Source organism: Thunnus albacares, chromosome 4 (genome assembly GCF_914725855.1).
Source record: "Thunnus albacares chromosome 4, fThuAlb1.1, whole genome shotgun sequence".
In the NCBI taxonomy this organism is placed as follows: Eukaryota; Metazoa; Chordata; class Actinopteri; order Scombriformes; family Scombridae; genus Thunnus; species Thunnus albacares.
The window spans coordinates 31,079,102-31,086,679 of NC_058109.1; positions in this window are offsets into that span (position 1 = coordinate 31,079,102).

The window sequence follows — 7,578 nt, forward strand, 5'->3', positions numbered from 1 at the left end:
CATCCCCATCCTCCAGCACCTATTGGCTCCAGCACAGGGAGTGGAGACAAACACATGTGCTCTATCCAGATTATACCTCATTTGAGATCTACAATAGCCGCATTAGAGCATTTAAATGGAGCCTTGAGTCGTCAACCTTCCCGCTGGTGACAGGTCACAGATGCACAGATTGTTAACTGACCGCTGATCGTTGGAGCAAACTGCAGGATCAGACATCCATGAATGCTTTTAAGAGTTATTCTCCCTGATAAAAATAAATCCCAACCTCAACTGCTTACCGCTGCCAGACAACATTTAATGAGATGCAGCCAGATTGCTAATTGACTTCCTGAATTCCACGTAGCCTATATCTCCATGGCAACTAAACCAGCCACCTCTTTTCATACTAGTAGGAAAAGGAGAAAAGTTTTTTTTAAAAGCCTCCATTCACTCTGTTCTCTTTTCTTCTCGGAATAATACATTGATGATTACATTTCAACTCTGTACTCATTCCCAGATAATGTTATTATAGAGAAATAATGAGGTTTAATCAATGCAACACATGATTACACAGATTATATCTGTTAGGAGCATGAGTATTAATGACTCAGATGTACAAGGCAAGACTGTGAAAGACAGAGACTGTGAAGTTAAGGTCATTAAAAGAGAGATTGTCGTGGGGGGAGAGGGAGGAGGAACTGGGCTTGTCGGAGTGTCTGGCTTCCAGCTGACACCAACATGGCCCTCTCTGTTCTCTGTCAAAGTGACATCAACCAGTCCTGAATCACTGCTGCCGGCCTCCTGACAGCACCTCTGTGAATCCCTCTCCCTCACTGACACACTGACCCCCCCCCCCCCCCATAGATCAGATCATGTGTCCACATCAGACGGGTAACAAGATCCAGGATGTCTCGTCCAACTGCAGAGACACAGGAAATAAGCTGTGCAGGAACATGCTGTAAATTGCACGATAACACGCTGCAGACACCAGATCCTCCAAACAAACTCTTGATTTGGTTTTGGTTTTGCTAAGCTGGGCTCTTTGGAACATACACCTCATCTCCTCTGATTATGTTGGATGTTGACATCAGAATAAACTTGTATTTTAAAAATACGTATTTCTCAGCCTTAGCGTCCCGACCCCATGTAGGGTCAAAAGATGGAAGATGAGGAGGTTTCAAAGACTCATATAGTTATATATATATATATATATATTTTTTTTTTTTTACATTAAAGCGGTACTCCAACAATTTAATATTGTGCTTCCATATAGTTCAGAGATTTGCAAGAGACAGACTTCAAATAGAATGATTAAAACTCAAGGATCAGTGGAAAAGCAATCCTGATTTAGTCCCAAAAGTGAGTCAAGCTCCAAAAACACTGGATTCTACATTTCCTACAGTGCAACTAATATCATACTTTTGTTAAACAGCCACATCTTTTAAACTCCGTACCTCTTGTTAGTACCACAGGCTTTCCATTATAGATTTGTAGTCCCCAAGCCAAAGATAAAAGTGTTACAGTTTTTATCAACACATAATATCTAAATCATGTGAAATATGGCAGGATGGACAGATAAACTGATTTGTGTTTTAATGCACAGTGTTAATCAACAACATGTCTGCATCTGCATCTGCAGAAGGACACATTATATGCCTCTTATTAGCAAAAGATCCTCTGCTGCCTATCTGTTTTTCAGCATTTGATTTAGCTGTTTGACCTGCTGCACTAATTATGAGCATCTTGTATTTTGTGAATGTGAGGTCTTTGTCAGTAACGCTAGCTAACATTACCACCTCTTAGAAGCAAAAAAGTAAAAGGACTAAATGTATCCACAGTCCCTCTGAAAAATAGACAAGCATTAGCAGCCAAGCTTAGACAGATTTGTATAAAGATTAGCCAATGCTGTGTATTTGGATGTACACTAAACATTTCTTTCAGTTCAGTTTATGTTTGTGCTTATGTTTGTGCTAACATTAGGAATGAACACAGGATTAATGTAGGCGAAATGTTAGCAAAACAGATCCTTTTCCGTTAAACCTGCCATAGTCAACAACACTAAATATGTGAACTGTACACATTGAAGATGGTGTCAAATGTGCCCTCTGAATGTGAATAAGATATAGTTATTGTGAATGAAAATGAGACTAAAATTTCACTGACAAAAACTTAAATGCCTCTAAAATGAACACTTTTTTAAAAGGCTGAGACGTACCTACTCCTCATGACTAATAAACTGACCTCTAATAGGTTTACTGTATAATTTCTACTTAATCAATAAGGGGCTTCCTCCATGCTTTTAAAAATGGAATACAAAAACATTCCTCAGTATTCTCAAATTCACATGACAACCATCTAACAACCTGGGTCTTGAGAAATTTGGGACCCAAAAAAGGGCACAGTATAAAAAAAAGGCAAAGAAATCCTGATGCAATGTCTTCTAATTGCTAAAATTATTTTGCCTCTAGCTGAAAATGTCATTGTCACACTTGAAAATGTCATGATATCACACTGAAAACTCTGTCACGTCATGTGCAATATCTGATGCAAATGTCTTAAGTCTCACGTAGCTTACAGACAGCTGCTGGTGATTACAGATGGAGGAGGAGGAAATACTTCAGCAAACATAACGTACATCAACATGTATGTATGCCAACAGATGTGGTATTTGAATATATCTCCAGTCTTAGCAGATAATAAGAGATTGTGTGAGTTTTCTCTTTGACTAATGCTCCCAATATTAAAGAGAAGGTGTGAAGACACTGAAGCAAATGTGTGGGATTATTTCTATTGATTTCCATTGTTTCTCTTTAATTAGCCCCAGGGTTCAAGTCTTGATTAGATGGGGTTCTGGATCTAAAGTTATTGATTTGTTGGTAGACTGCTTTAAAGCCATTCTGCTAGTTATTATCAATCCCTCCTGCTCCCCTGTGGGTAGCGTTTGCCCTGCTACAAAACATGTTAGTCGCCCCTCAGATTGCTCCTGAAAACATTTAATTGAAACAGACAAAATAACACTCCTGTTATCCCGTGGGCCCATTTCTATTACCTCCGTATGCACGTCCCCTGAGAGGGAACCGTGTGTAACACCGGTGCATTGTTCCCACCTTCAAACCTCATCTTGGAATAATCATACAGCCTGCAGGGCCTGTCAGAGCTGGAGATGTGTCTTCCTATTGTAATAAAGCTGCTGTATGACATCTTCCTTATCAGAAAGCTGATGATGTTTTTATTCGCATCACCCATTCACACAATAATAAATTACTATACAAACACTGCTGTGTGTAAATGTGAACTCTTGCTTGTGTTCCCAGAGATCTGATACGGCCATGCCTGTCGACCTCTCTGCCTGAGTATAAGCGGAAAGGTAATTATTTGCATGATCACACAGTCATTGTGTTGCATCCAAGCACAGAGAAATTTAATTATCTAATGGTAAATTTTTTCACAGGAGGAGAGTCCTCCATCTTTTCTTGCTATACTGATTCATGTCTTTCACCGAACAGCATGGTTAGTTGCATTTTTAAGTGTTCCAACTGTGTGCGAAGATAAGCTGCCTCACATGTGAAATAGTATTTTACTTGTTTGTTAAATATGTACAACACTGAATACGGTGCCAGTGTAGAGCTTCTACTGTGCTGATTTGTCTCTTGATTCTCAACAATAAAAAATACATCAAAATATATAAAATATATATATACGTATAAATACATCAAAATACATTTGATAAAAGATTAGGAGTATGGGTCTCACACCACAGTCAAATCAACTGTCTCATCACACTAGCCACAAAATGCTAAGGAGCAACAGACAGCTACACTCATGTGCCCTCATAAAAACCACACATGCTCACATCTAATGATCGCACTTCATCTTTATCAAATAGTCCGGCAGTTATATTACTGTAGGAAGAGAGGGAAAGCTTATTCCCTATTTCCTCCTTTGTTAAATGATTGACGGCCCGTTTGGCACCAGTCTCCCATCTCAGCTCAAACTCATAGCTGCAATATTTGGATTGCTATGGAAACAGCTTTCATACTGTGAGCCCCCCTCCTGCCTTCATCCAGACACTACGGTATCTCCCAGCCTTTATTGGGTGAGAGGATGCTCCTCGTCGCTCTCATAAAGAGAAAATGATTCTACGAAGGCATATGATGAAGCTCCACTAGCAGAGCAATGCGTGGTCTCTGGGGAGAGCGCCTACGCACAGAGCAATCTGCCAGAGGAAAACGCCCTCTCCCAACCTGCTGCTGATATTAATTACGAATCGAATACTACGGCTGTGCCTCCAGCGTTTCCTGTGTGATGCGGGGAGGGGCTGCGAGGCTGCTCGTCAGGAGCCACAGGGAAGCTACAGATGTTGCTCACACATTCTTATAGTAGAGAGTGGGAGAGGTTCTTGCTTTATTCTGATCTCTTTGCTGCGGGTGGGTTGATAAGAAACGAGACACTGGAAGTCTGTGCAGAAAGCCTTCATGCAATAAATTACAACTAAGGTTCTTTATGTGTGCTATAGTAATATTTCATTAAGCAGTCTAATGCACACAAGGTTAAAGCATAACACATTAATAAATAAAAACTATATTTGGCAGAGGATATGACAAATTTATGCAATCTGTATTCTGAAACATGTGCTATGCAGGGGATCAGTGGTTATATTGTTCAATAACTGAACATTTTGGGAAATACACTTATGTGGCTTTCTTTCTGAGAGTGAGATGAGAAGATCGATACCACTCTCATGTCTGTGTGTTAGCTGTGGAGCTGGAGCCCAGATGTATTTAGCCTAGCTTAACATAAAGATTGGAAGCAGGGAAGAACAGGTAGCTTACCCAAAGCTCAAAAATATGCTTATCAACACCTCTATAGCCGTCTGATTAACAGAGTGTATCTTGTTTGTTTAGTCTGTACACAAAAAGAAATGTGAAAATACCCATTTGTGGTCCTATGATATAACATGTTAATTAGTGAGCTTTACAGGTATTAATGGATGTATTTTTTATGTTTGGACAAATCCAGATTAACCTTTCCCCCCTGTTTCCAGTCTTTATGCTAAGCTAAGCTAACTATGCCCTGACTCTGTACTTAACATGCAGACATGAGAGTGGTTTTTTAGCTGCTTGTGCTTGAACCCAATAGCAACTTTTTGACTTGTCATAGTAAGAAAAGCACAGATGTTACTAATAACATTAACAATGGCTCTGTTCTTTTCAAGTGTCCCAATAAGCCATGACAGTTTGACAGAGAGCCAGATAGATTGAACACATATTTCGATCCTAAAAATACACAGAAATGTTTTGCTGCTCAAACTCTGCTGAGAAAATAAGTCAGGACATGACTAAAGGTTACCTACAGGAAAAGACAGGGGCTAAGCAACAACACATAATTAGCTGCTTGAAAACCCTTTTTTGTGTAATTTCTCTGAATGCCTGTATATGATAGAGCAATTAAATTTGCTGCATGTTCTCGTCAGTAAATGCGTGTGCGTCTGTTGACCAGCAGATGTGGGTGAACGACTCGCAGCTCTTTAGACACACTTTTGATAAAACACTCTTTCGCAAAGAAGATTTGCCTTTTCTCTCCAGCAGCTTCAGAGCTGACAAGCAGCACTTTAATCCACCCTGGCAACTTATTGTTTGTATCTGCGGTGTCTGAGTTTTATCTTGTGCTGTGTTGTGCTGTTTTCATTCTTACAGTAAAAACTGAGAATTTATTTTGTGTCTGGAGTTCACAGTCAGACTGGCAGAGCAACTCATCACGCGTCATAACACTTAGTCATTTCTGCCTTGGTGATATTCATGAATACTTGAAGTTTTTCATTGTGCTGCATATAGGATGGTTTTTACTGTATAGTTGCCCTTTTGCATTGTCTTCTCAGGAAAACTGCTCTAAGTGATGACTTTAAGGGTGCCTGTGTGGCTTGTATTAATTATAATGAAGCCACCAACTGAGCGACAAGATGCGGGGGGAGGAGCTGCATAGGAGTTGGTTCGTAATTCCCATCAGTGGACTACCACTGCTTCACAAGGTTCAATACCAGCCCTTCCATTGTGAAAAAAAAAGACATGTTTTCTGTTTGTTTGTGTCGGTGTGAAATGACACTGCAAATGCAAGTAAATGTATTGGATCATCACCACCTCATTCACTTCAAATAAATATCAGCAACACGTATATAAGCAAAATGTTCCAAATTGGGATAAATGTACTTGAATGTTTAATCCTTTGAAATGGCCTTTGAATTCCGCTTTAGATAAATAAAACACTGTGTATCACTGTTACGGGCTTTTGGCAACACAATCCATCTTAATTTTTGATGAAAGCCTATGGGCTGACTGGTATAGAGCGGCAAGCAGCACACAGCCTGCATATTTACTTCCAGCTCATTTATTCTCATTATGCAGCCCTGCAGACGTCAATGAGGGGATTTCTGCCCCACAGTGATATTCCATGATACAGAAGGAGAGAGAGAGAGAGAGAGAGATGGGGGAACACATCAGGAAAACAAGACGGAAGCGGAGCGATGGGGGGTGCATTCATTCATGCTTTGCCCGTGAACTTTGACACCTTTGACAGAGGTACCCTCTGTTTTCAGGCCCTGCTTTGACGGCACCAGCTCATTCTTTTCCCCTCAGTCAGTCTCCGTTGGAAATTTCACATTCTCCGTCACGTAATGAGGCCCTGCCCTGTCTAGCTTGGGAGATACTATGATTTCATATCTTGGTTTTACTTCCCTGCAGTAATTATGCTGCATATGTCCAACAACATGTCACCTGAGAAATAATGCAGTCTGAACATATATTATTTCTGAAGCAGAGATATCATTACTGGGTATATTTTAGTCATACCACTTTCTCATAAGGCAGCCTTTATGAGGGCTTTATAAGTTGTAACTGATGGCTTTATTAATGGTTAATAAATAATCTACCAGTGCTTAATGGGGGGTTTTTGGTTCTGAAAAAAGACTGCATACAATCTAGATCAAAATCCATTTATTAATAACCTCTTCACACTTACAACTGCAGATTAGATTAATTAAAACAATTTATTCATGACCTATTAACATTTATAAGTGCATACTTGATGGCTTATTGGAAACTGAGTGACCCATGAGCATTTATTAATGGTTTACCAACAATTATAATTGTATTACTACCAAATAAAAGGGCAGCCAATTGAATTTTTCACAACCTGGCATCCCAAAATTTGTTCTTAATAAGTAAGGAATAATACCCAATGAGGTATAAGTTCCATGGTTGTAATGTATGAGGCAGAGAGGCTAAGAAGCCTTAACAACACTTAAAAGCACTTGGTTTGAATACTTACATCTTGTTTGCTTTTTCTGTGCCGTTTAATTACAGATTTAAAAACTGAGTTTAATGAGCAGAACCTGGTGTTGCTAATTAAGTTCAGGGCAGTTAGATGTCGGTGGATGCTTGCCCTCAAGCTAGTTAGACTTGACAGGCTGTAAACTCTGTCTCTGGTTTCCACGGCTGGACCAGAGCATAAAATTCCCTCAGCATGTAGGGAATCTGTACTGTTCTTCTCATGTTTTGCAATCCTTAGTTTATCTTTAGCTTTCTTTGTGCCGTCTCTCGTTGG